General features: G+C 57.6%; 3 long non-coding RNA genes across 3 annotated transcripts; all 3 read left to right on the top strand.

Moving 5' to 3' along the window:
• Positions 1–2,478: 2,478 nt before the first annotated feature.
• LOC137455806 (uncharacterized) lies at positions 2,479–6,480 on the top strand. Its single transcript, XR_010990927.1, has 3 exons — positions 2,479–3,758; positions 3,933–5,760; positions 5,935–6,480. It is a non-coding gene; the product is annotated as an uncharacterized lncRNA (long non-coding RNA).
• A 1,574-nt stretch (positions 6,481–8,054) lies between these two features.
• LOC137455795 (uncharacterized) lies at positions 8,055–9,426 on the top strand. Its single transcript, XR_010990914.1, has 2 exons — positions 8,055–8,794; positions 8,884–9,426. It is a non-coding gene; the product is annotated as an uncharacterized lncRNA (long non-coding RNA).
• Positions 9,427–12,078: 2,652 nt separating this feature from the next.
• On the top strand, positions 12,079–18,846 carry LOC137455805 (uncharacterized). Its single transcript, XR_010990926.1, has 4 exons — positions 12,079–12,220; positions 16,355–16,528; positions 16,773–16,932; positions 18,254–18,846. It is a non-coding gene; the product is annotated as an uncharacterized lncRNA (long non-coding RNA).
• The last annotated feature ends 5,957 nt before the right edge of the window (positions 18,847–24,803 follow it).

Below are 24,803 nucleotides of genomic sequence, written 5' to 3'. Positions count from 1 at the left end.
GCGAGGCAACACACGGCGGAGGCAAGAGGCGGCGAGGCAAGAGGAGCGGCGTCTGGCTGAAGAGCAGGACAGGAGAAAGGCGCCCTGGGCAATGAGACCTCCCTCTCAATTTGGCTGTGGTAACACAAGATCTTTGCCAGCACCGTTAGGGTGCCCTGGTTGGCTTTGTGCTGGGCGACCTCCCTGTAAGCAGGGCTCGGTCTTTGCTTTTGCTGTTGTAGGCCTTTTGCCACCTAGCTCCTTGGCTGCACGGAGACTGGCAACCCTGTAAGGAGGGTCCGAGCCGGCGTCTCGGCCCGTATGGGGGGAAGTGTAGCTGCCTGGACCCCAGCCCCCCCTGTAAGCAGGGGAGGGCCCTTTAAACAGTTTCTCGGCTGCTGGCGGCCTGGCCAGCGTGACGCCCTGTACTTGGGGCATGTCACAACGATTGGCATCCTGAGGCCCCTCTACCTGCATGCATCCCCGGGGGGGCCAGGTCTGACCCTCTGCTCTCCTGCTCAGGGTTAAGGATGCCTGCCCCACCAGTGGCTGCCCAGAGCTTGCTCCCTCTCTTGGGAAGGGCTGTGTGTGTGGCCCCTCTTGCCTCTGTGTGCCTGAGTCTGCTTGTCCTTTAGGTCCCTTAGAAAAGGCTGTAGCTTAGCTTAGGCTTCCCAGGAGGGAAAGAGGGGCTCTGGGCGGTTCCACGGCAGTCTCCTTGGAGGCCTCGAGTGGGGTGGGAGCTCGGCTTGCCCCTCCTTTGATTGGATGGACACAGCGAAGCCGCTTAAGTCGTCTTGCGGCAAGGTGACCCCCCTGTAGTTCAGGGCCTGGGTCTCTGCCTTCATGGCAGCCTGTTCCCTTGGCGCCCTGTCAGCTTAACAGCCCCGCACTCGGGGCCTGTGTGACGAGTTATGGAGCCTTCTGTGCCGTTCTGTCCCCTTCTGTCCCCAGCAGCAGCCCCAGGTCCCTGTAAGCAGGGCTGGGGAGGCTGCTTTTGGCAGCTAACAGGAACAAACCCTTAGAGGGTTGAGGTCAGTCCCTGGGCTCCTGAAGAGGTGGTGTTGTGCTGCAGCCAGGAGGGCCGGCCCGTAAGTGGGCGCAGGCCAGAGCCCGTGGCTCTCCGTGGGGCTTTTTGGGAGTGCCGGGCCGAGAGCGACCGCCCTGTAGGCAGGGCAGTGTGTTGCCGGTGTCCGGCGGGAGGTTCAAGGAGGGACCCCCCCTGTAATCAGGGGGGGTAGATCTGGTCCCGGCCTTTCAGAGGCATGGGGCCAGGGAGTGTGTGGGGCTTATCTTAGTGTGTTGTTCCCCCCCACCCCACCCCGTCTTCGGGGCTGGGGCCACAGCCCCCCGGCCTTTGGCCGTGATGCCCCACTGCCTGGCTGCTGTCTTCCTGTAGCTGCGGGGCCAGGCCAAGCTCTCAGCTCCCTGGGTTTCGACCCGCCCGTAAGAGGGGTCGGGGTCCGAGTGCCTTTGCGCTCAGCTGGCAGCCTGTGTGGGGCACCCCCCCCGGCTAGCGGGGTGTGGGTCAAGATGCCCCTGAAGCGGAGAGAAGGAGCCTCCGTGGGCCTTTTGGGACCAGGGCCGCCCTGTAAGTCAGGGCCCGGTCAGTGCCCTGGCATCCCGGGCGCTTTGAAATGCCAGCGGCGGCTCCAGCCCCCTGTAAGCAGGGTCGTGCAGCCGCTCTGGCCGCTGCGTTGCATGCCCAGCTCCATTGCCCAGGGCGTCTGCTGCGGCGCCCGTCTGCGGTCCCGACCGGAAGTGTGCCGTGCGCCGCTTGGGTGAGTCGAGCAAAAGCGGGAAGACTTTGCAGAGCTGGGGGTGTCTGCGGGCGGGAAGCTGGCCGGGGGGTGCCCATGGGGAGCTGCCTGCGGGGCTGGAGGCTTCCCTCTTTCCCTCGGGCGGGGAGCAACTGGCACTTCTGAGGCCTGATTCTGTCCTCCTTCCTTGGCAGTGGCTGGCACAGAAGGAAGAAGAGGCCCGCTGCGGAGCGGCGAGGCGACACACGGCGGAGGCAAGAGGCGGCGAGGCAACACACGGCGGAGGCAAGAGGCGGCGAGGCAAGAGGAGCGGCGTCTGGCTGAAGAGCAGGACAGGAGAAAGGCGCCCTGGGCAATGAGACCTCCCTCTCAATTTGGCTGTGGTAACACAAGATCTTTGCCAGCACCGTTAGGGTGCCCTGGTTGGCTTTGTGCTGGGCGACCTCCCTGTAAGCAGGGCTCGGTCTTTGCTTTTGCTGTTGTAGGCCTTTTGCCACCTAGCTCCTTGGCTGCACGGAGACTGGCAACCCTGTAAGGAGGGTCCGAGCCGGCGTCTCGGCCCGTATGGGGGGAAGTGTAGCTGCCTGGACCCCAGCCCCCCCTGTAAGCAGGGGAGGGCCCTTTAAACAGTTTCTCGGCTGCTGGCGGCCTGGCCAGCGTGACGCCCTGTACTTGGGGCATGTCACAACGATTGGCATCCTGAGGCCCCTCTACCTGCATGCATCCCCGGGGGGGCCAGGTCTGACCCTCTGCTCTCCTGCTCAGGGTTAAGGATGCCTGCCCCACCAGTGGCTGCCCAGAGCTTGCTCCCTCTCTTGGGAAGGGCTGTGTGTGTGGCCCCTCTTGCCTCTGTGTGCCTGAGTCTGCTTGTCCTTTAGGTCCCTTAGAAAAGGCTGTAGCTTAGCTTAGGCTTCCCAGGAGGGAAAGAGGGGCTCTGGGCGGTTCCACGGCAGTCTCCTTGGAGGCCTCGAGTGGGGTGGGAGCTCGGCTTGCCCCTCCTTTGATTGGATGGACACAGCGAAGCCGCTTAAGTCGTCTTGCGGCAAGGTGACCCCCCTGTAGTTCAGGGCCTGGGTCTCTGCCTTCATGGCAGCCTGTTCCCTTGGCGCCCTGTCAGCTTAACAGCCCCGCACTCGGGGCCTGTGTGACGAGTTATGGAGCCTTCTGTGCCGTTCTGTCCCCTTCTGTCCCCAGCAGCAGCCCCAGGTCCCTGTAAGCAGGGCTGGGGAGGCTGCTTTTGGCAGCTAACAGGAACAAACCCTTAGAGGGTTGAGGTCAGTCCCTGGGCTCCTGAAGAGGTGGTGTTGTGCTGCAGCCAGGAGGGCCGGCCCGTAAGTGGGCGCAGGCCAGAGCCCGTGGCTCTCCGTGGGGCTTTTTGGGAGTGCCGGGCCGAGAGCGACCGCCCTGTAGGCAGGGAAGTGTGTTGCCGGTGTCCGGCGGGAGGTTCAAGGAGGGACCCCCCCCTGTAATCAGGGGGGGTAGATCTGGTCCCGGCCTTTCAGAGGCATGGGGCCAGGGAGTGTGTGGGGCTTATCTTAGCGTGTTGTTCCCCCCCACCCCACCCCGTCTTCGGGGCTGGGGCCACAGCCCCCCGGCCTTTGGCCGTGATGCCCCACTGCCTGGCTGCTGTCTTCCTGTAGCTGCGGGGCCAGGCCAAGCTCTCAGCTCCCTGGGTTTCGACCCGCCCGTAAGAGGGGTCGGGGTCCGAGTGCCTTTGCGCTCAGCTGGCAGCCTGTGTGGGGCACCCCCCCCGGCTAGCGGGGTGTGGGTCAAGATGCCCCTGAAGCGGAGAGAAGGAGCCTCCGTGGGCCTTTTGGGACCAGGGCCGCCCTGTAAGTCAGGGCCCGGTCAGTGCCCTGGCATCCCGGGCGCTTTGAAATGCCAGCGGCGGCTCCAGCCCCCTGTAAGCAGGGTCGTGCAGCCGCTCTGGCCGCTGCGTTGCATGCCCAGCTCCATTGCCCAGGGCGTCTGCTGCGGCGCCCGTCTGCGGTCCCGACCGGAAGTGTGCCGTGCGCCGCTTGGGTGAGTCGAGCAAAAGCGGGAAGATTTTGCAGAGCTGGGGGTGTCTGCGGGCGGGTAGCTGGCCGGGGGGGTGCCCATGGGGAGCTGCCTGCGGGGCTGGAGGCTTCCCTCTTTCCCTCGGGCGGGGAGCAACTGGCACTTCTGAGGCCTGATTCTGTCCTCCTTCCTTGGCAGTGGCTGGCACAGAAGGAAGAAGAGGCCCGCTGCGGAGCGGCGAGGCGACACACGGCGGAGGCAAGAGGCGGCGAGGCAACACACGGCGGAGGCAAGAGGCGGCGAGGCAAGAGGAGCGGCGTCTGGCTGAAGAGCAGGACAGGAGAAAGGCGCCCTGGGCAATGAGACCTCCCTCTCAATTTGGCTGTGGTAACACAAGATCTTTGCCAGCACCGTTAGGGTGCCCTGGTTGGCTTTGTGCTGGGCGACCTCCCTGTAAGCAGGGCTCGGTCTTTGCTTTTGCTGTTGTAGGCCTTTTGCCACCTAGCTCCTTGGCTGCACGGAGACTGGCAACCCTGTAAGGAGGGTCCGAGCCGGCGTCTCGGCCCGTATGGGGGGAAGTGTAGCTGCCTGGACCCCAGCCCCCCCTGTAAGCAGGGGAGGGCCCTTTAAACAGTTTCTCGGCTGCTGGCGGCCTGGCCAGCGTGACGCCCTGTACTTGGGGCATGTCACAACGATTGGCATCCTGAGGCCCCTCTACCTGCATGCATCCCCGGGGGGGGCCAGGTCTGACCCTCTGCTCTCCTGCTCAGGGTTAAGGATGCCTGCCCCACCAGTGGCTGCCCAGAGCTTGCTCCCTCTCTTGGGAAGGGCTGTGTGTGTGGCCCCTCTTGCCTCTGTGTGCCTGAGTCTGCTTGTCCTTTAGGTCCCTTAGAAAAGGCTGTAGCTTAGCTTAGGCTTCCCAGGAGGGAAAGAGGGGCTCTGGGCGGTTCCACGGCAGTCTCCTTGGAGGCCTCGAGTGGGGTGGGAGCTCGGCTTGCCCCTCCTTTGATTGGATGGACACAGCGAAGCCGCTTAAGTCGTCTTGCGGCAAGGTGACCCCCCTGTAGTTCAGGGCCTGGGTCTCTGCCTTCATGGCAGCCTGTTCCCTTGGCGCCCTGTCAGCTTAACAGCCCCGCACTCGGGGCCTGTGTGACGAGTTATGGAGCCTTCTGTGCCGTTCTGTCCCCTTCTGTCCCCAGCAGCAGCCCCAGGTCCCTGTAAGCAGGGCTGGGGAGGCTGCTTTTGGCAGCTAACAGGAACAAACCCTTAGAGGGTTGAGGTCAGTCCCTGGGCTCCTGAAGAGGTGGTGTTGTGCTGCAGCCAGGAGGGCCGGCCCGTAAGTGGGCGCAGGCCAGAGCCCGTGGCTCTCCGTGGGGCTTTTTGGGAGTGCCGGGCCGAGAGCGACCGCCCTGTAGGCAGGGAAGTGTGTTGCCGGTGTCCGGCGGGAGGTTCAAGGAGGGACCCCCCCTGTAATCAGGGGGGGTAGATCTGGTCCCGGCCTTTCAGAGGCATGGGGCCAGGGAGTGTGTGGGGCTTATCTTAGCGTGTTGTTCCCCCCCACCCCACCCCGTCTTCGGGGCTGGGGCCACAGCCCCCCGGCCTTTGGCCGTGATGCCCCACTGCCTGGCTGCTGTCTTCCTGTAGCTGCGGGGCCAGGCCAAGCTCTCAGCTCCCTGGGTTTCGACCCGCCCGTAAGAGGGGTCGGGGTCCGAGTGCCTTTGCGCTCAGCTGGCAGCCTGTGTGGGGCACCCCCCCCGGCTAGCGGGGTGTGGGTCAAGATGCCCCTGAAGCGGAGAGAAGGAGCCTCCGTGGGCCTTTTGGGACCAGGGCCGCCCTGTAAGTCAGGGCCCGGTCAGTGCCCTGGCATCCCGGGCGCTTTGAAATGCCAGCGGCGGCTCCAGCCCCCTGTAAGCAGGGTCGTGCAGCCGCTCTGGCCGCTGCGTTGCATGCCCAGCTCCATTGCCCAGGGCGTCTGCTGCGGCGCCCGTCTGCGGTCCCGACCGGAAGTGTGCCGTGCGCCGCTTGGGTGAGTCGAGCAAAAGCGGGAAGATTTTGCAGAGCTGGGGGGTGTCTGCGGGCGGGTAGCTGGCCGGGGGGTGCCCATGGGGAGCTGCCTGCGGGGCTGGAGGCTTCCCTCTTTCCCTCGGGCGGGGAGCAACTGGCACTTCTGAGGCCTGATTCTGTCCTCCTTCCTTGGCAGTGGCTGGCACAGAAGGAAGAAGAGGCCCGCTGCGGAGCGGCGAGGCGACACACGGCGGAGGCAAGAGGCGGCGAGGCAACACACGGCGGAGGCAAGAGGCGGCGAGGCAAGAGGAGCGGCGTCTGGCTGAAGAGCAGGACAGGAGAAAGGCGCCCTGGGCAATGAGACCTCCCTCTCAATTTGGCTGTGGTAACACAAGATCTTTGCCAGCACCGTTAGGGTGCCCTGGTTGGCTTTGTGCTGGGCGACCTCCCTGTAAGCAGGGCTCGGTCTTTGCTTTTGCTGTTGTAGGCCTTTTGCCACCTAGCTCCTTGGCTGCACGGAGACTGGCAACCCTGTAAGGAGGGTCCGAGCCGGCGTCTCGGCCCGTATGGGGGGAAGTGTAGCTGCCTGGACCCCAGCCCCCCCTGTAAGCAGGGGAGGGCCCTTTAAACAGTTTCTCGGCTGCTGGCGGCCTGGCCAGCGTGACGCCCTGTACTTGGGGCATGTCACAACGATTGGCATCCTGAGGCCCCTCTACCTGCATGCATCCCCGGGGGGGCCAGGTCTGACCCTCTGCTCTCCTGCTCAGGGTTAAGGATGCCTGCCCCACCAGTGGCTGCCCAGAGCTTGCTCCCTCTCTTGGGAAGGGCTGTGTGTGTGGCCCCTCTTGCCTCTGTGTGCCTGAGTCTGCTTGTCCTTTAGGTCCCTTAGAAAAGGCTGTAGCTTAGCTTAGGCTTCCCAGGAGGGAAAGAGGGGCTCTGGGCGGTTCCACGGCAGTCTCCTTGGAGGCCTCGAGTGGGGTGGGAGCTCGGCTTGCCCCTCCTTTGATTGGATGGACACAGCGAAGCCGCTTAAGTCGTCTTGCGGCAAGGTGACCCCCCTGTAGTTCAGGGCCTGGGTCTCTGCCTTCATGGCAGCCTGTTCCCTTGGCGCCCTGTCAGCTTAACAGCCCCGCACTCGGGGCCTGTGTGACGAGTTATGGAGCCTTCTGTGCCGTTCTGTCCCCTTCTGTCCCCAGCAGCAGCCCCAGGTCCCTGTAAGCAGGGCTGGGGAGGCTGCTTTTGGCAGCTAACAGGAACAAACCCTTAGAGGGTTGAGGTCAGTCCCTGGGCTCCTGAAGAGGTGGTGTTGTGCTGCAGCCAGGAGGGCCGGCCCGTAAGTGGGCGCAGGCCAGAGCCCGTGGCTCTCCGTGGGGCTTTTTGGGAGTGCCGGGCCGAGAGCGACCGCCCTGTAGGCAGGGAAGTGTGTTGCCGGTGTCCGGCGGGAGGTTCAAGGAGGGACCCCCCCTGTAATCAGGGGGGGTAGATCTGGTCCCGGCCTTTCAGAGGCATGGGGCCAGGGAGTGTGTGGGGCTTATCTTAGCGTGTTGTTCCCCCCCACCCCACCCCGTCTTCGGGGCTGGGGCCACAGCCCCCCGGCCTTTGGCCGTGATGCCCCACTGCCTGGCTGCTGTCTTCCTGTAGCTGCGGGGCCAGGCCAAGCTCTCAGCTCCCTGGGTTTCGACCCGCCCGTAAGAGGGGTCGGGGTCCGAGTGCCTTTGCGCTCAGCTGGCAGCCTGTGTGGGGCACCCCCCCCGGCTAGCGGGGTGTGGGTCAAGATGCCCCTGAAGCGGAGAGAAGGAGCCTCCGTGGGCCTTTTGGGACCAGGGCCGCCCTGTAAGTCAGGGCCCGGTCAGTGCCCTGGCATCCCGGGCGCTTTGAAATGCCAGCGGCGGCTCCAGCCCCCTGTAAGCAGGGTCGTGCAGCCGCTCTGGCCGCTGCGTTGCATGCCCAGCTCCATTGCCCAGGGCGTCTGCTGCGGCGCCCGTCTGCGGTCCCGACCGGAAGCGTGCCGTGCGCCGCTTGGGTGAGTCGAGCAAAAGCGGGAAGACTTTGCAGAGCTGGGGGTGTCTGCGGGCGGGTAGCTGGCCGGGGGGTGCCCATGGGGAGCTGCCTGCGGGGCTGGAGGCTTCCCTCTTTCCCTCGGGCGGGGAGCAACTGGCACTTCTGAGGCCTTGTTTTGTCCTTTTGACAATCTTTGTCAAGGCAGACAGAACGTAGCACTTCTGTGTACTTCTTGTCCTGCTCCTTCAGATATTCTTCATGTGGAAAGCACTCTCAGACTATCCTTTAGTCGCCACAAGCTGTATCCAAGGCCTGCCTCAGGTGATTTTTTGCCTGTTTATGTCTCCTGGCATAATGAGCTGCAGTCCTGTTGTGCAAGAATCCCATCCTTCTTCCATGTGGATTGTCACTTGCACTAGTGCAAAATGGTTGAGGTACCACGCAGCTCTTACTGTGTCCGTTTGAAGTCCATTTTGCTTCGATTCTGGACAGCTTTTCTGTGCTCAGGGTGAACATGCCACAGGTGTAAGGGTGAATTTGTGTTCCCAGTGATCCTCTTCTTTGGGAGAGAATAATTTTTGTTCTGTTGCTCTTATGTGATGCCTCCGTGCTTTTAATGAGTTGGAAGGAAATTTTAAGTGGTATGGAAGCAGTATTCAGCAGGGACACTAAGGACCAGTTTTCAGTTAGTCCACGTGCCAGGCAATCAGGTGAGAGGGCAGACTCAAATCAAACTCTCCAAAGCTTCTCATCATGTCTTCACATGGAGCAACTGCTCCTTCCCTTGCAGGCATCCTGGCTTGTTTCTAGGCTTAAGCATCTGTTGTGGACGTTCTTTGCACTTTTTAACCCTCCTAAACACCGGGGGGATTCTTCAGGGAACAGTTTAGCTCAATCACAGCACTTATTTGTCTGTAAAATTTTGCCAGTGCTTCTGTAATAAAAAGGTTTTTATTTCTGCTGTAGCTTGCAAGCTGGTGACCACCGTGGGAGCACCGCTCTGTTGTTCACAGAGTGCTTTTTTGTTGCAAACTTGGGACAAATGTGAGATTTAGGTGAGTTACTTTCTTTAGAAGTGTCTGCTCAGCCATCCTCTTCCTGGATCTCTTGGACAGAAGAAAGGTTTGTCTCTCTCTGTTTGCAGTGCCCTGATGAGGACTTGTGCCAACACAGGCTCAGAAAGCTGAAACCACCGAAGGGTTTAGTGGATGAGAGCAAAGCTCAGCCAGTTGCTGAAGGTGGAAACCTTACCCAGAAGGCTGTCCCCAGCTCGGGGTGATAAAAAGAAGAGGAGCGTAGCTGCTCAGCTGTCTTTCCTTCTGTGATGCCACGTGGGGGTGGTAAGGGTGCAGCAGAGGATCAGTGAGGGAGGAGTGGGGGCAGTCTCCCACAAAGGCTGCTTGCAGACCTGAATGTTTGAAATGCCAGAACGTTCTTGGAGGGGAGGGAAAGCCCTGGGAAAGTGTGAGTGTGAGATGTTCCAGCAGAGGAAAAGCGGTGCTGTTTAGCAGGAGATTGCAGGACAGTGATTTGTATGCAGCAAGGCTTTGACCTGACTCCCCCTGGATCTCTGTTATCTTGAAATGCTTCCAGAATAGAAAAGCACAGCCTGAGCAGGCCACAGAGGGTTTGAACTGGAAATAGAAATATCAACTGTGTCTCTCTCAATTAAAACTTTGTGTGTGCTTGTGGTGTGTTGTTTTTTCTTGGAATGGAAAAAGCCTGGAAGGGAGCTCAGCAAAGCTGCTCCCCAGGCAGAGGTGGAGGACCTGCCCCAGACCTGCTGTGTTGGGAGTCTGTTACAGGGGTCTGCTGTTATCTAAAGTGGGCCTGGGGGGTATGAAAAGGGAATTTGGGGGTATCTGAATGGTTCTGAGGGCCTCTGCAGGGTCCTGATGGAGACTGGGGGGAGGTGGTGGGGTTTAGGGTCAGGCATCTCTGTGGGGTTCCAGGTTTTGGGGTCTTGCAGGAGCTGGGGAGGTCTCACTCTGGGTTTTAGTGTACCTGGAGCCCTGGGAGGCCCCAGCTTCGACTCCCCCTGCACCTAAAGGTAAGCTCGGTGCACCTCCAGGGCTTCAGATTGTGACAAAAGGGGTCTGGGGACATGTGAACGGGACTGGGGGTACCAAGGCGGTTCTGACCTCACCAAGGTGCTGGCTGGGCAGTTTGCTTTATTTTGTGACATTTTTGGGGGTGAATCAAAGGGAGTGGGGGGATTGTGGGTGGGCTGGTTCTGCCACGTGGGGCAGGAGGCTGCTGCAGCAGAGGAGCAGGTGAGTGAGGGCTGGGGGCACCCCCCTAAAGTGCTGAAAACTCTCGGAGGGGACCACAAAATCTTCAAAACTGTAAGCACTGGGGTGAGGCGAGGCGGAGGCAAACCTCTGGTTTGCAGCTGGAGAGGCAGGGGTTGGAGTGATGGTGCGTAAGAAATCTTTGGAAACCAAAGCCACAGAGGGGCTTGAGCTATAAGCAGAGCCTGTGTCATGCAAATTCAAAACAGTGGGGTGTGCGCGTTGTGGTTTGTAATGTAAATAGAAAAGATTCTGAGCAGGGCCGAGCCGAGCTGCTGCCCACGCCCAGGGAAGTGCTCAATCCCGCCCCGCCTGTGTAATGACACTGCTGCAATGGGCACAGCGCCTGCGCCCTAGCCCGGCTCTGCTTGCGCCACAGGGGCAGCGTCACGGTGGTCGCTATGGATACGGCGCCTGCGCTCTAGCCCGGCTCTGCTCGCGCCACAGGGGCAGCGTCCCGGTGGTCGCTATGGATACGGCGCCTGCGCCCTAGCCCGGCTCTGCTCGCGCCACAGGGGCAGCGTCCCGGTGGTCGCTATGGATACGGCGCCTGCGCCCTAGCCCGGCTCTGCTCGCAGCAGGGGGGGGCAGCGTCCCGGTGGTCGCTGTGGATACGGCGCCTGCGCCGCAGCGGGTCCGGTCCAGCGCACGCGCCCTCCTCGCGGGCTGCGCCCCGCTTTTCTGGCCGGGGGGGCGGGCGCCGCGCTAAGCAGCTTTGGAGCCGGAGCGGTGGCGGAGAGCCCTGATTCGGCGCCTGACGCCGTTCTGTGCCCCAGGGTGCCTGCGAACCGCCGTCCTTTGGCGGGGCAAGGGGTGCTGGCGCATTCGGGGAGCTCGCAGTGCGGTTTCCGATGTCGCTGCCGGCCCGGGACTCCCAGGTGTGTTCCTTCCGGCGTCTGAAGGTGGTCTGGGGCCATCGGCAGGGCTTTTGGGGGTGACGGAGGAGGTCTGGGGACACCTAAAAGGGTCTGGGGATATGTAAAGTTCTGGTGGGGCCATCTGAAAGGGTCAAGGGTCGTGGAGAGGCAGCTGGGCACCTCCGACGGACCCTTTGGGAGGTCTCTGCAGGCTGCCGTGGGAGCTGGGGGTGTCTCGGGCTGGGTTTGGGTTTGGGTTTGTGCTGCAAACAGCGTTGATAATGACTTAGAGAAAGACACACAAGAGACTCAGTAAGTCTCTTGTATCGTGCTTCTATTCTGGCGCCTGACACAGGTAGGATCATTTCAAAAGAGCTGTGTGTCTTCAGAGAGGTTTGGGCAAACTTTTATACAAAAAGTTATCTGTCTATAATGACAGAGGTCCAGATGCTGCCTATCTATACAAAGCTTATCTATCTAAAAGAGCAGAAGTACACATATCATGCAGGTGTCCTTTGTCTTATCCAAAAGAGCATCTTGTCCAAGACTAACAGAAGTGAATCACTGACAAATCCTGTTATTCCTTCTCTATCCAAAGGCTGTCTGCCAGCCCCTCTCCCCCTCCCTGCGTCCCAGCATTTCAGCTAACAAGCGGAAAATTCTTATCAACTCTGTGGTTCTGTTAATGAGACTTTTCTGTTCATCAGTTCCCCCCTTTCTCACAGCCAACAGTATATTCCTATACTATATCTTCTTAAGTCAAACTTTGGGCCCAGGCTTTCTGAGCTATCTTTCCCATGCTGACACTTGTGGAAGTTACTCTCAGATGTAGTCACCCAGTCTGATGCCCCCCAAGTCCAATTCATTGAGGCTTCCCCAAATAAAGGGGTCCTCATTTGGCCTCGAGGAAGTTCAGTGCATATCCAACAGTTAGAGAGATTAGTTTGCAAAGCCAATTCTTGCCTAACGTGTAAGTACATATTGCCTTCCCATCCCTCAATTTCCTTGCTGTGCTGCAAAGATTTTGAGGGGAATTTCTAGGTATTAACTACAGCCAGGGCAATCCTTCAAGTGCCCTAGGAATGCAGTGAAAACCTTTTGGGAATTGTTCCTGCTCTGGTACTCCTCAAGCTATGAGGAGCTCTTCAGGGCAGCTCCAAGGTTAGGTTTGGATTCTCCTGGAGTCTCACACAGAACGAGTCTCACGATTCCAGTGGTCTAATTTCATAGCTGCATTTTCTTCTCTCTGCCTAGGTGACAGGACGACCTCACTAATGAAGAGAGATAGCCTGAGCTCTGCAGGAACCTTGTACCCAAGCAGCCAGTGCCTTCTGTGAGTACTAGCTGTCCTTGCTCAACGTGGAACTAGTTGAGAGCTGAAGCCAGACCACGCCATAATTCCCTCAGCTTCCTCTTCTGCAGATTAAACAGTCCCAGTTCCTTCAGCCACTCCTCCTAAGGCTTGTTATCCAGACCCCTCACCAGCTTTGTGGCCCTTCTCTGGACTCACTCTCTCACAAGGGGTGTCCTGGGGAACACCACTTGTGCCCGGCCGGCCACCGGCTGGGTTTAACTCTGTTCCCCACCGCTCTTGGGGCCCAGCCATCCATCCTGTTCTGCTGTCCAGCAGTCCCTTTGAAAAACAATCCATCTGAAAAAAGAAGTAGCAGAGAAGGAAACCTGAAGCTGCAAAGATTGCAGTCCCCTCAGTTCTGGTTGTAGCCGGGTGGGGGTTGGTCTCTTCTCCCAGGCAAGCAGCACCAGAACAAGAGGACACAGTCTCAAGCTGTGCCAGGGGAGGTTTAGGCTGAGTGTTAGGAAGAGGTTTACAGCTTGGCCAAAGACTCTTCTGATCCCTGTCTTCTGGTCGTGACCAGCAGCGTGCACAGGTGGCCAAGAAGGCCACTGGCAACCTGGCCAATATCAGGATCAGAGTGGCCAGCAGGAGCAGGGAGGTCATTCTGCCCCTGCACTTGGCACTGGTTAGGGCACACCTTGAGTCCCGTGTCCAGTTCTGGGCCCCTCCGTTTAAGCAAGACGTTGAGTTGCTGGAAGGTGTCCGGAGAAGGGCAACAAAGCTGGGGAGGGGTTTGGAGCACAGGCCTGTGAGGAGCGGCTGAGGGAGCTGGGGTTGCTTAGCCTGGAGAAGAGGAGGCTCAGGGGAGACCTTCTTGCTTTCTACGACTCCCTGAAGGGAGGTTGTAGCCAGGTGGGGGTTGGTCTCATCTTCCAGGCAAGCAGCACCAGAACAAGAGGACACAGTCTCAAGCTGTGGCAGGGGAGGTTTAGGCTAGAGGTTAGGAAGAGGTTCTGCACAGAGAGAGTGATTGCCCATTGGAATGGGCTGCCCAGGGAGGTGGTGGAGTCACCATCTTTGGAGGTGTTCAGGAGGAGACTGGATAGGGTGCTTGGTTGCATGGTTTAGTTGATTAGGTGGTGTTGGATGATAGGTTGGACACGATGATCTTGAAGGTCTCTTCCAACCTGGTCCGGTCCATTCCATTCCAACACCATCTAATCAACTAAACCATGGCACTGAGTGCCTCATCCAGTCTCTTTCTAAACACTTCCAGTGATGGTGACTCCACCACCTCCCTGGGCAGCACATTCCAAAGGCCAATCTCTCTTTCAACCTGCTCTATTCTATTCTATGAAGACCTTCTTCCTAACATCCAGGTTTAATTGGTGAGAGCAACAGACTTGGTTGCTGCCACCCGCTGCTAAGGGGTCTGAGTGGCCCCCTAATGGGGTTTGGAGGCAGGTAAAGGTTTCTTTTGGCATGTGAAGGGGTTTTGTGGGCATCTAGAAGGGGTGTGGAGCCCCCTGAAAGGGTCTGGGATAGTGTCAGGGGGTTCTGGGCTGGTCAACCAGCGGGTCTGGGGACATTAGAAGCGTCTGGGGGTACCTAAAACGGAGCTGGGTGTATCAGATGGGGGGTTTGGGTGCCTCCAAAGGGGTTTTGTGGGCATCTAAGTTGGGGAATCTGTGGGGGCCCTGAAGGAGTTGGGGGGTTCTCCTCAAGCTATGAGCAGACACACAGACAGTTGTTAACGGACTTTCTTTGATCATTCCAGGTCTGGTGTGCTGGGACTGGCAGGATCTTCCTGAGCTGTCCACGTACAGTTTCTGTCGACACTCTTCAGCTCGTACATCCGGTTTGCTGACAGAGGGTGTGGGGTTTGTGGGGCCCGGCAGCGAGAGCTTTCCAAAGAGGAGCTCTTCAGGGCAGCTCCAAGGTTAGGTTTGGATTCTCCTGGAGTCGCACACAGAACGAGTCTCACGATTCCAGTGGTCTAATTTCATAGCTGCATTTTCTTCTCTCTGCCTAGGTGACAGGACGACCTCACTAATCAAGAGAGATAGCCTGAGCTCTGCAGGAACCTTGAACCCAAGCAGCCAGTGCCTTCTGTGAGTACAAGCTGTCCTTGCTCAACGTGGAAGTAGTTGAGAGCTGAAGCCAGACCATACCTTAATTCCCTCAGCTTCCTCTTCTGCAGATTAAACAGTCCCAGTTCCTTCAGCCACTCCTCATAAGACTTGTTATCCAGACCCCTCACCAGCTTTGTGGCCCTTCTCTGGACTCACTCTCTCACAAGGGGTGTCCTGGGGAACACCACTTGTGCCCGGCCGGCCACCGGCTGGGTTTAACTCTGTTCCCCACCGCTCTTGGGGCCCAGCCATCCATCCTGTTCTGCTGTCCAGCAGTCCCTTTGAAAAACAATCCATCTGAAAAAAGAAGTAGCAGAGAAGGAAACCTGAAGCTGCAAGGATTGCAGTCCCCTCAGTTCTGGTTGTAGCCAGGTGGGGGTTGGTCTCTTCTCCCAGGCAAGCAGCACCAGAACAAGAGGACACAGTCTCAAGCTGTGCCAGGGGAGGTTTAGGCTGGATGTTAGGAAGAAGGTCTTCATAGAATAGAATAGAGCAGGTTGAAAGAGAGATTGGCCTTTGGAATGTGCTGCTCAGGGAGGTGGTGCCCAGGGAGTCACCATCACTGGAAGTGTTTAGAAAGAGACTGGATGAGGCACTCAGTGCCGTGGTTTAGTTGATTAGATGGTGTTGGAATGGAATGGAATGGAATAGAATAGAATAGAATAGACCAGACCAAGTTGGAAGAGACCTTCAAGATCATCGTGTCCAACCTATCATCCAACACCACCTAATCAACTAAACCAAGCAACCAGGCACCCTATCCAGTCTCCTCCTGAACACCTCCAAAGATGGTGACTCCACCACCTCCCTGGGCAGCCCATTCCAATGGGCCATCACTCTCTCCGTGCAGAACCTCTTCCTAACCTCTAGCCTAAACCTCCCCTGGTGCAGCCTGAGACTGTGTCCTCTTGCTGGGCCTGGTGATGATCAAAGTTCTTTTCCAAGCTGCTTACTCCTGTTTGGTTTTATTCTCCTGCATGAATTGTCAGTTCAAAGCACTCGAGAGAAATGGTGTGATGGCTGTGCTGCCAAGCATCAGACTGGGGACCGAAAGACAACCTCCTGTGGATCGATGTACCGGGATATTCCAGGAACCTCTGTGCTGCCACAGACCTGGACTTAAACTCGTTCCAGATGCCGCGGTGTGTTCCACATGACAATCGCACTCGGCACGTGAAGAGTGGCCAAGAGACTTCCCTTGTTTCCTTTGTGGAAGGCTTTTGTGTGTCCCCCGGCCCCGGGGGCCGTGTTCCTCTCGGGCAGGCTGCGGACGAGGCTGCCCTCGGCAGCAGGCGTGCCGCAAGCGGAGCGGCGAAGCTGTGTTCCTGGCAGTTCTCTCTCCGCCTGGATCAGGACGAAGGTGCCGGCCGACAAGGACTTGCACTGACACAGGGTCAGAGAGCTGAGAGCACCAAAGGGTTTAATTGGTGAGAGCAACAGACTTGGTTGCTGCCACCCGCTGCTAAGTGGCCCCCTAATGGGATTTGGAGGCAGGTAAAGGTTTCTTTTGGCGTGTGAAGGGGTTTTGTGGGCATCTAGAAGGGGTGTGGAGCCCCCTGAAAGGGTCTGGGATAGTGTCAGGAGGTTCTGGGCTGGTCCACCAGCGGGTCTGGGGACATTGGAAGCATCTGGGGGTACCTAAAGTGGAGCTGGGTGTTTCAGATGGGGGGTTTGGGTGCAACCAAAGGGGTTTTGTGGGCATCTAAGTTGGAGAATCTGTGGGGGTCCTGAAGGAGTTGGGGGGTTCTCAGTGAGGTTTTGGAGTCTCTATGGAGTCCCTGTTGTATCTTGGGTCTGCTGTGGGATTGGTAGTGACTGGGTGCTCCGGTTTTGGTGGCTCCAGGGCAGCAGGTACCCACAGGGCTGTGCCTTGCTTTATGTTCCCCAGCTGTGGGCCAAGCAGGAGCCCCAGGGGAAGGGAATTTCAGCATGTGGCGGGTGATAGTGGAGGCGACTTCCTGACAAAATGGCTTTGGGGGTTTGGTTAGGTCTTGTTTTTATGGTTGACTCACTCTTGCTTTCTTTCCTTTTTTTTCAGGGAGCTTAACTGCTTTGCCTGAGGACCAGTTGCAGATTTGTATTCGGCCTCAGCCACAAGCCCTGACACGGAGCGGGGTGCTTTGGTGTCAGAATGTGGAGCTGTTGGAAACCCAATTGCTCACTGAAAAAAAGAAAAGGAATAATTTGTCATAAAAAAATCCCCACAGTTCCTGTAAGCTTTCGAGTTCCTACTTAATAATATAAAGCAGTTTGTGGTTTGGTTGGTTTGGTTTTTTTCTTGTTGTGCTGCAAAGATTTTGATAGGAATTTCTAGGTATTAACTACAGCCAGAGCAAGCCTCTACTTGCCCTGGGAACGCAGTGAAAACCTTTTGGGAATTGGTTCTGCTCTGTTACTCCTCAAGCTATGAGCAGACACACAGGCAGTTGTTAACAGAGTTTCTTGGTGCATTCCAGGTCTGGTGTGTTCAGACCGGCAGGATCTTCCTGGGCCATCCGATTACGGTTTCCGTTGACACTTTTCAGCCCTTACATCCGGTTTGCCGACAGAGGACGTTGGTTTGTGGGCCCTGGCAGCGACAGTTTTCCAAAGAGGAGCTCTAAGGCCAGCTGCAAGGTTAGGTTTGGATTCTCCTGGGGTGCCTGTGCTTGAAAGCCCCCCAGAGGCCGTGCAGAGTGGTGCTCGCAGTAGCTCTGTGCAAGTCTGCCATGGGCTCAGGAGGCCAGTATCTAGAGAGAGGGAAGGACAGAGACACTTCTAAGACAGTTTTAAAGAAATAATTATGAGAAGAGGCAAATTAATTCTGGGGACTCATGTGATATATCTGTTTAAGAGAAAAAAAAATGAAGGAGGTTTCTGACCATAACCAGGCTGACAAAGCACAGTAATGTGGTTTCCTATGGGATTCAACTCCTCCTGCATTGCACAGGACAGTTCAACAGCTGTCCTGACAAGCTCTAAGTAATGAACTTAATCCACCCTGTGCGAGCAATGGGGCAAAAGATTACAAAATCCATGTATGCAGTTGAGATGTGTTACGTTGGGACGCCCAGGATACAGCTCATCAAGCTCTCCTAGTGTTTAGACGCAAGATGGAAGAAGGAAGGGGGAAGACAGAGCAGAAGGTCTATTTAAATATGAAACTCCTAGGCTGAAAGAAAAGAAAAACATTTTAAAGAGCACTCAGTGAGACTCTGTCACCAGCATAGCTAATCACAGAATCACTGAGTGTTAGGGGTTGGACCCCAAAATAGCATCCGGTCCAACCCCTGTGCCAGTGCAGGATCACCTGGGGCGGGTTTTGAATGTCTCCAGAGACTCCACTAACTCTCTGGGCAGCCTGCTCCAGGGCTCTGGCACACACAGTGAAAAGGTTTTCCCTTCTGTTCCTGTGGAACTTCCTCCTTTTATTCGTCGGACACAGCGAAGCCGCTGGGTCGTGTTGCTGCAGCAAGGTGACCCACCCTGTAGTTCAGGGCCTGGGTCTGTGCCTTCATGGCAGCCTGTTCCCTTGGCACCCTGTCAGCTTAACAGCCCTGTACTCGGGGCCTGTGTGACGAGTTGTGGAGCCATCCATCCCCCTTCTGTCCCCAGCAGCAGCCCAAGGTCCCTGGAAGCAGGGCTGGGGAGGCTGCTTTAGGCTAACAGCTTTTTGGGGGTGCTGCTGAGGCCTCACTCTGTCCTGTTGGCATCCTTTGTCAGGGTAGCCAGATCCTAGGCCTGATGTCTATCGTTAGCTCAATTGCAGAATTTCCTCGTCTGCTGTTCCTGTCCGTAAATTTTTGCCAGTGCTTCTGTAATAAAAAGGTTTTTATTTCTCCTGTAACTTGCAAGCTGGTGACCTCCTTAGGAGCAGCACTGTGTTGTTCACAAAGTTCTTTGCTGTTGCAAAGCTGGGAGAAGTGTGAGGTTCAGCTGATGAAGTTTCTCTCTTTAGGGGTGTCTGCTCAGCCGTCCTCTTCCTGGATCTCGGAGCTTTGTCTCTCCCTGTTTGCGGTGCCCCGACAAGGACTTGTGCCGACACATCCTCGGGAAGCTGAAACCACCAAAGGGTTTAATGGGTTTGAGACAAAATTCACCCAACTCCTTCTGCGGTGGTGTACGGGAAAGAGTCGGTAGGGGAAGCCGCAGGACAGCCTGCAGCAAAGCTCAGGACTTGCTCCCTCGCCTCTGCCTTCTGCACGTCTCCTCGTCGGCCGCCTGTAAGCGAGACGCTTCACCAGCTGGCTTGTTTGAATTCAGCAAAGTTATGGCATGGAAGTTATCTGGTAGGAGTCGTTGCTAAACAGATGCAGTTGAAGCTTTGTATCTTCCGTTCTCTCTACTAGTTATTCTAATCTTGCCCTGTTGGTTTAGCCCATCAGTTTTCATGTTCTCTTCATCTATTAGTAGCAGAAGAAAGGGCCCCTTGATTCCAGTATTTCTTGCTGTAGTTCAGAGGTAGAGTTGGCTTTCCCTCTGACCTTTTATACTTTTACTTTGTGTTAAGTGGAACCCAAAACTGAATAGGATACTTCGTGTAAAGCTTGAGCAGCCCTTAACTTTCGAATTATTATACTGCATGCACTACTGCTTTGCAACATTCACAGGACTGTGGTGGTGTCAGATAGTTCACTTGCATTTAGCTCCTCAGGGGCCAGGCCTTCCTTTGGGCTGATAGTCTTGGCCAAAGCTGCAATGTTCAGTCCTTGCTGTGAAAGGCAGGAGGTTCATCAGGAGGTTTCCTTTCTGAGGAGGTTCCCCTCAGAAAGGAAACTGGTGACATGGTCACAAGTGATGAGGAAAAGGCTGAGGTGCTTAATAACTTCTTTACCTCAGTCTTCACTGCAAGGGCCTCTAGCCACACTCCTGATGTTATGGAAGTCAAAGCCAGGGACGGGGAGGAAGAACTGCCCATTGTAAGTGCAGATCAGGTTCGTGATCATCTGAAGAACCTGAAAGTGTTCAAGTCCATGGGACCCGACGGGATACACCCACGGGTGCTGAGAGAACTGGCAGAGGAGGTTGCTGAACCCCTCTCTATTATATTTCAAAAGTCATGGCAAGCTGGGGCAGTCCCCACAGACTGGAAAAGGGGAAACATTGCCCCCATCTTCAAAAAGGGCAAGACGGAGGAACCAGGGAACTCCAGGCCACTCAGTCTCACCTCTGTGCCTGGAAAGATCATGGAGCAGATCCTCCTAGAGTCACTACTCGCTCAAAAGAATAGTGAAGAGGTGATTGGGAACAGTCAGCATGGCTTTGCCAAGGGCAAATCCTGCCTGACCAACCTGGTGGCCTTCTATGAGCAGGTGACAAAATTAATAGATGAGGGGCGAGCAACTGATGTCGTTTACCTGGGCCTGAGCAAAGCCTTCGACACTGTCCCGCACCACATCCTGGTCTCCAGGCTGGTGACACATGGGTGTGAGGGGTGACCACTAGATGGATAAACGCACAAATCCTCTGCAGGCAGCTAAGGGCATTTATCCAGGGGCAGCAGGCAGCCCCTGCTCCCCAAAAGCGCTCTCCTCAGGGAGAGGGACTTGGCTTCCTCAGGGAAAGAGGCGGCAGGCTGCTGATCTCAGGTCAATGCCAAGGGGCTTGGGGCTGGGGGGCAGCCTGTCCCCACCGCCCAGGGCAGCTCTGCCCCCTGTCTACCCTTGCAGTGAGGGCGCAGGGGAGGAGCAGGCTTTAGCTCCCCTTGGGCTTGGAGGTCTCCCAGCAAGACTAAACTGTGAAAATAAAGCGGGGGAGGTTCTCCCCGCGAGCGAGGGGCGAGGGTCCCAACGCCTCGGCCAAACCTTGCCCGGCCCTCTGGAGGGGCCCAAACCCTTCCAGCCTCAGGAGTGGGCATCTTGGCTCATTCTTCCAGTCACCTGGTGTGGCAGCACGGCTCCTGGGGCTGTGCCTGAGGGCTCTTTTGTGGTTTGATTTTCTCCTGGCCGAGGTGGGGGGGGGGGGGCTCCTTGTGCCCGGCCAGAGCTTCCTACTGCACTACATTTCCAAGATCCTCCTCCCCTCAGTCTAGGATAGAGCTTCTTACAGCCCTTCTCAAAGCACTTTAACTTTGTGGACTAGCAAATAACCTATTTATTATCAGCTGCTGGTTACTGCAACTTGTGTCATTTTATAGTAGTCACATAAATGGGGGGGGGGAGGGCAGGTGGGGGGGGGTGTGGGTGGTTAGAGGAGAGGAGAAAGCAAAGCAACCAACAAGCACCACAACAGCTACCAAAAGCCAGACACGACCTTCTCAGAGCTGTGACCAAAGTCGGGATGTGATTGTTGGAATAAAGACTGGAAAAGATTTTTTTTATTTAAAAAACTTTTTAAAAAAAAAAAAAAAAAAAAAAAAACCCAACCAAAAAAAGGGGACACAGTCTCAAGCTGTGCCAGGGGAGGTTCAGACTCGAGGTGAGGAGGAAATTCTTCACCGAGCGAGTCATTCGGCATTGGAACCGGTTGCCCAGGGAGGTGGTTGAGTCATCAACCCTGGAGGCGTTCAAGGGGAGATTGGACGTGGCACTTGGTGCCATGGTCTAGTCATGGGGTCTGTGTTGATGGGTTGGACTCGATGATCCTCGAGGTCACAGTATCACAGTATCACTTAGGTTGGAAAGGACCTCGAGGCCAACCCTCTTGGTCCTTTCCAACCTAAGTGATACTGTGATACTGTGAACTGGCTTGATGGCCACACCCAAAGAGTGGCTGTCAATGGCTCCATGTCCCAGTGGAGGCCAGGGACAAGCGGAGTCCCTCAGGGATCAGTCCTGGGACCTGTCTTGTTCAACATCTTTGTGGGTGACATGGACAGTGGCATTGAGTGCACCCTCAGCAAGTTTGCTGATGACACCAAGCTGTGTGGTGCAGCAGACAGCTGGAGGGAAGGGAGGCCATCCAGAGGGACCTGGACAGGCTGGAGAGGTGGGCACAGGCCAACCTCATGAAGTTCAATAAGAGCAAGTGCAGGGTCCTGCATCTGGGTCGAGGCAATCCCAGGCACAAATCCAGGCTGGGCAGGGACTGGCTGGAGAGTAGCCCTGAAGAGAGAGACTTGGGGGTGCTGGTGGACAAAAAGCTCAACATGAGCTCTCAGTGTGCACTTGCAGCCCGCAAGGCCAATCAGATCCTGGGCTGCATCAGGAGAAGTGTGGCTAGCAGGTCGAGGGAGGTGATCCTCCCCCTCTGCTCAGCCCTGGTGAGACCCCACCTGGAGTACTGTGTCCAGTTCTGGAGCCCCTATTACAAGAGGGATGTGGAGGTGCTGGAACGTGTCCAGAGAAGGGCCACAAGAATGATCTAGAGGGCTGGAGCACCTCTCCTATGAGGACAGACTGAAGGAGTTGGGGCTGTTCAGTCTGCAGAAGAGAAGGCTCCGAGGTGACCTAATTGTGGCCTTCCAGTATCTGAAGGGGGCCTACAGGAAGGCTGGGGAAGTTTGCTTTATTTTGTGCCTTTTTGGGGGTGAATCAAAGGGAGTGGGGGGATTGTGGGTGGGCTGGTTCTGCCACGTGGGGCAGGGGGCTGCTGCAGCAGAGGAGCAGGTGAGCGAGGGCTGGGGCCCCCCCCCCTAAAGTGCTGAAAATTCTCCGAGGGCACCACAATATCTTTAAAAGTGTAAGCACTGGGGTGAGGCGAGGCGGAGGCAAACCTCTGGTTTGCAGCTGGAGAGGGAGGGCTTGGAGTGACTGGTGCGTAAGAAAGCTTTGGAAACGACCCCTGTCTGCCCTCTCTGCTTCTAAAAGGCTTTTAGCATTGGAAAATAAAACCCACGTCGGGGCCCGGCTGATGCCCACGCCCAGGGAGGTGCTCAGTGCTGCCTCCCGGTGTGTAACGGCCGGCAGTGCAGCCGTGCCGCGGCGTGTGCCGCCCCGGGGGAGCTCAATGCTGCCACCCTGTGTGTAACGACCGGCAGTGCAGCCGTGCCGCGGCGTGTGCCGCCCCGTGGGAGCTCAATGCTGCCACCCGGTGTGTAATGGCCGGCAGTGCAGCCATGCCGCGGCGTGTGCCGCCCCGTGGGAGCTCAATGCTGCCACCCGGTGTGTAATGGCCGGCAGTGCAGCCGTGCCGCGGCGTGTGCCGCCCCGGGGGAGCTAATTTCTGCTGCCTAACTGCGCTGAATGCTCGAAAATTCTTAGGGGAAGAACGGAGAGCGGAGAGCTTGACTCGAGCGTCGCTATGGATCCGGCGCCTGCGCCCTAGCCCGGCTCTGCTGGCGCCACAGGGGCAGCGTTCCGGTGGTCGCTATGGATACGGCGCCTGCGCCCTAGCCCGGTTCTGCTCGCGCCAGGGGGGCAGCGTCCCGGTGGTCGCTATGGATACGGCGCCTGCGCCCTAGCCCGGCTCTGCTCGCGCCAGGGGGGCAGCGTCCCGGTGGTCGCTATGGATACGGCGCCTGCGCCGCAGCGGGTCCGGTCCCGCGCACGCGCCCTCCTCGCGGGCTGCGCCCCGCTTTTCTGGCCGGGGGGGCAGGCGCCGCGCTGAGCAGCTTTGGAGCCGGAGCGGTGGCGGAGAGCCCTGATTCGGCGCCTGACGCCGTTCTGTGCCCCAGGGTGCCTGCGAACCGCCGTCCTTTGGCGGGGCAAGGGGTGCTGGCGCATTCGGGGAGCTCGCAGTGCGGTTTCCGGTGTCGCTGCCGGCCCGGGACTCCCAGGTGTGTTCCTTCCGGCGTCTGAAGGTGGTCTGGGGCCATCGGCAGGGCTTTTGGGGGTGACGGAGGAGGTCTGCGGACACCTAAAAGGGTCTGGGGATATGTAAAGTTCTGGTGGGGCCATCTGAAAGGATCAAGGGTCATGGGAGACAACTGGGAGCACTGGGAGCATGACCCAGGAATTTCCAGTACCCCCCTCAGTCCCCCATTTCCCTCCCACAGCCCTTTACAGCCTCCCAGTCCATTCCCACTATGTCCCCTCCCTGTCCCTCCAAGTCCCCTCCCACACTGTCCCACTCCCCTTCCAGTCCCTCCCTGTTTATTCCTGTCCCTCCCAGTACCTCCCAATCCCTTCTAGTCCTATCCCAGTATAGGAGACCAGTAGGGACCAGGAGGCACTGGGAGACATACCTGCACCAGCTGGAGGCATTGCTGGAGCCCTGGGAGACAACTGGAAGCAGTGGGAACCCAACTGGGAGCACTAGGGGTCCCTGGGAGGAGCTGGGAGACAACTGGGAGAGCACTGGGAGTATCTCCCCATGACCCCCAGTGCCCCCCTGAGCCCCTCCAGACCGCCCCAAAGTCTTTCCACAGTCTCTGAGTTCTTCCCAGTGCCATGTAGAGCCCTTCCCAGTACCTCCCAGTTAACCCTTAGAATTCCCCAGTGCCCCTCACTCCGCCCCAGTAACCTTCCCCCCCCAGATCCTTTCTCAGCCTCCCAGTACCTCCCAGTACTGTCCTGAGCCCCTCCCAGTGTCTCCCAGTCCTTTCCCAGTCTGGGAGGAGGCTGGCAGGGACTGAGAGGCACTGGGAGGGACTGGGAGCCATACCTGCAGCACCTGGAGTCAGTTCTGGAGCCCTGGGAGACAACTGGAAGCAGCAGGAACCCAACTGGGAGCACTGAGAGTATGTCCCTGTCGTAGTTTGGGCTGGGTGCCCTCTGCTACAGGGGTGTTTCCTGTGTCCAGAAGTCCAGCCCAGTGGGTGGACACAGGAAATTAGGTTATTTCCTACCATGATCCCTTGCACCACTATAAGTTTCACGGCGCGGTCTGGCACTTGCTCTTTTCTTCCTCCTCCGTCAGCCGGTAACTGGGGGAGAGATCTCCTGGCTTTGGGCCTGGCTAGGCCCAAGGCCACGGGGGGATGGGCAGTCTCAGATCTGGCCAGCTGAGACTAGCCTAGCAGTGGGAGGGGGAAGAAGGAGCCCAGGGGGTCTCGGGTGTACCCTCAGGTAGGGATGGGATTTCTCTGGGTCTGTTTTGGGTTCTTTTCTCTTGTCACTGTATTTCTAGCTCTCTGCACGCACTCACCGTTCTATTTAAACTTTCCATCACTTTTGCAATCTGTTTGTCTGAGTCGTTATTTCTGCGCGTGGTGGGGAGGGGGGGCCTGCCCCAACCCATTACAGTCCCCATAGCTCCCAGTGCCCCCCTGAGCCCCTCCAGACTGCCCCAAAGTCTCTCCGCAGTCTCTGAGTTCTTCCCAGTGCCATTCAGAGCCCTTCCCAGTACCTCCCAGTTATCCCTTATAATTCTCCAGTGCCCCTCACTCCCCCCCAGTAACCCTCCCCCCCCAGAGTCCTTCCACAGCCTCCCAGTACCTTCTAGTACTTCCCAGTAACCCCCAGTTCCTCCTAGTACCTCCCAGTCTCACATAATCAACCAGGTTTGAAGAGACCTCAGATCTCATCAGTTCCCTTCTATGTCTGCATCCATATCCCCTCCTCACAATTAAACCATGGCTCCAGGTGCCACATCCAGTTCTTTTTTGGAACACCTCCAGGGATGGGGACTCCACCACCTCCCTGGGCAGCACATTCCAATGGCCAGTTCCTCTTTCTGGGATGAACTTT

The sequence above is a fragment of the Melanerpes formicivorus genome, unplaced genomic scaffold (assembly GCF_026170545.1).
Source record: "Melanerpes formicivorus ecotype bairdi unplaced genomic scaffold, bMelFor1.0.p_v2 SCAF_111, whole genome shotgun sequence".
NCBI classification, from domain to species: Eukaryota; Metazoa; Chordata; class Aves; order Piciformes; family Picidae; genus Melanerpes; species Melanerpes formicivorus.
This window is presented reverse-complemented; position numbering and strand designations above follow the sequence as displayed.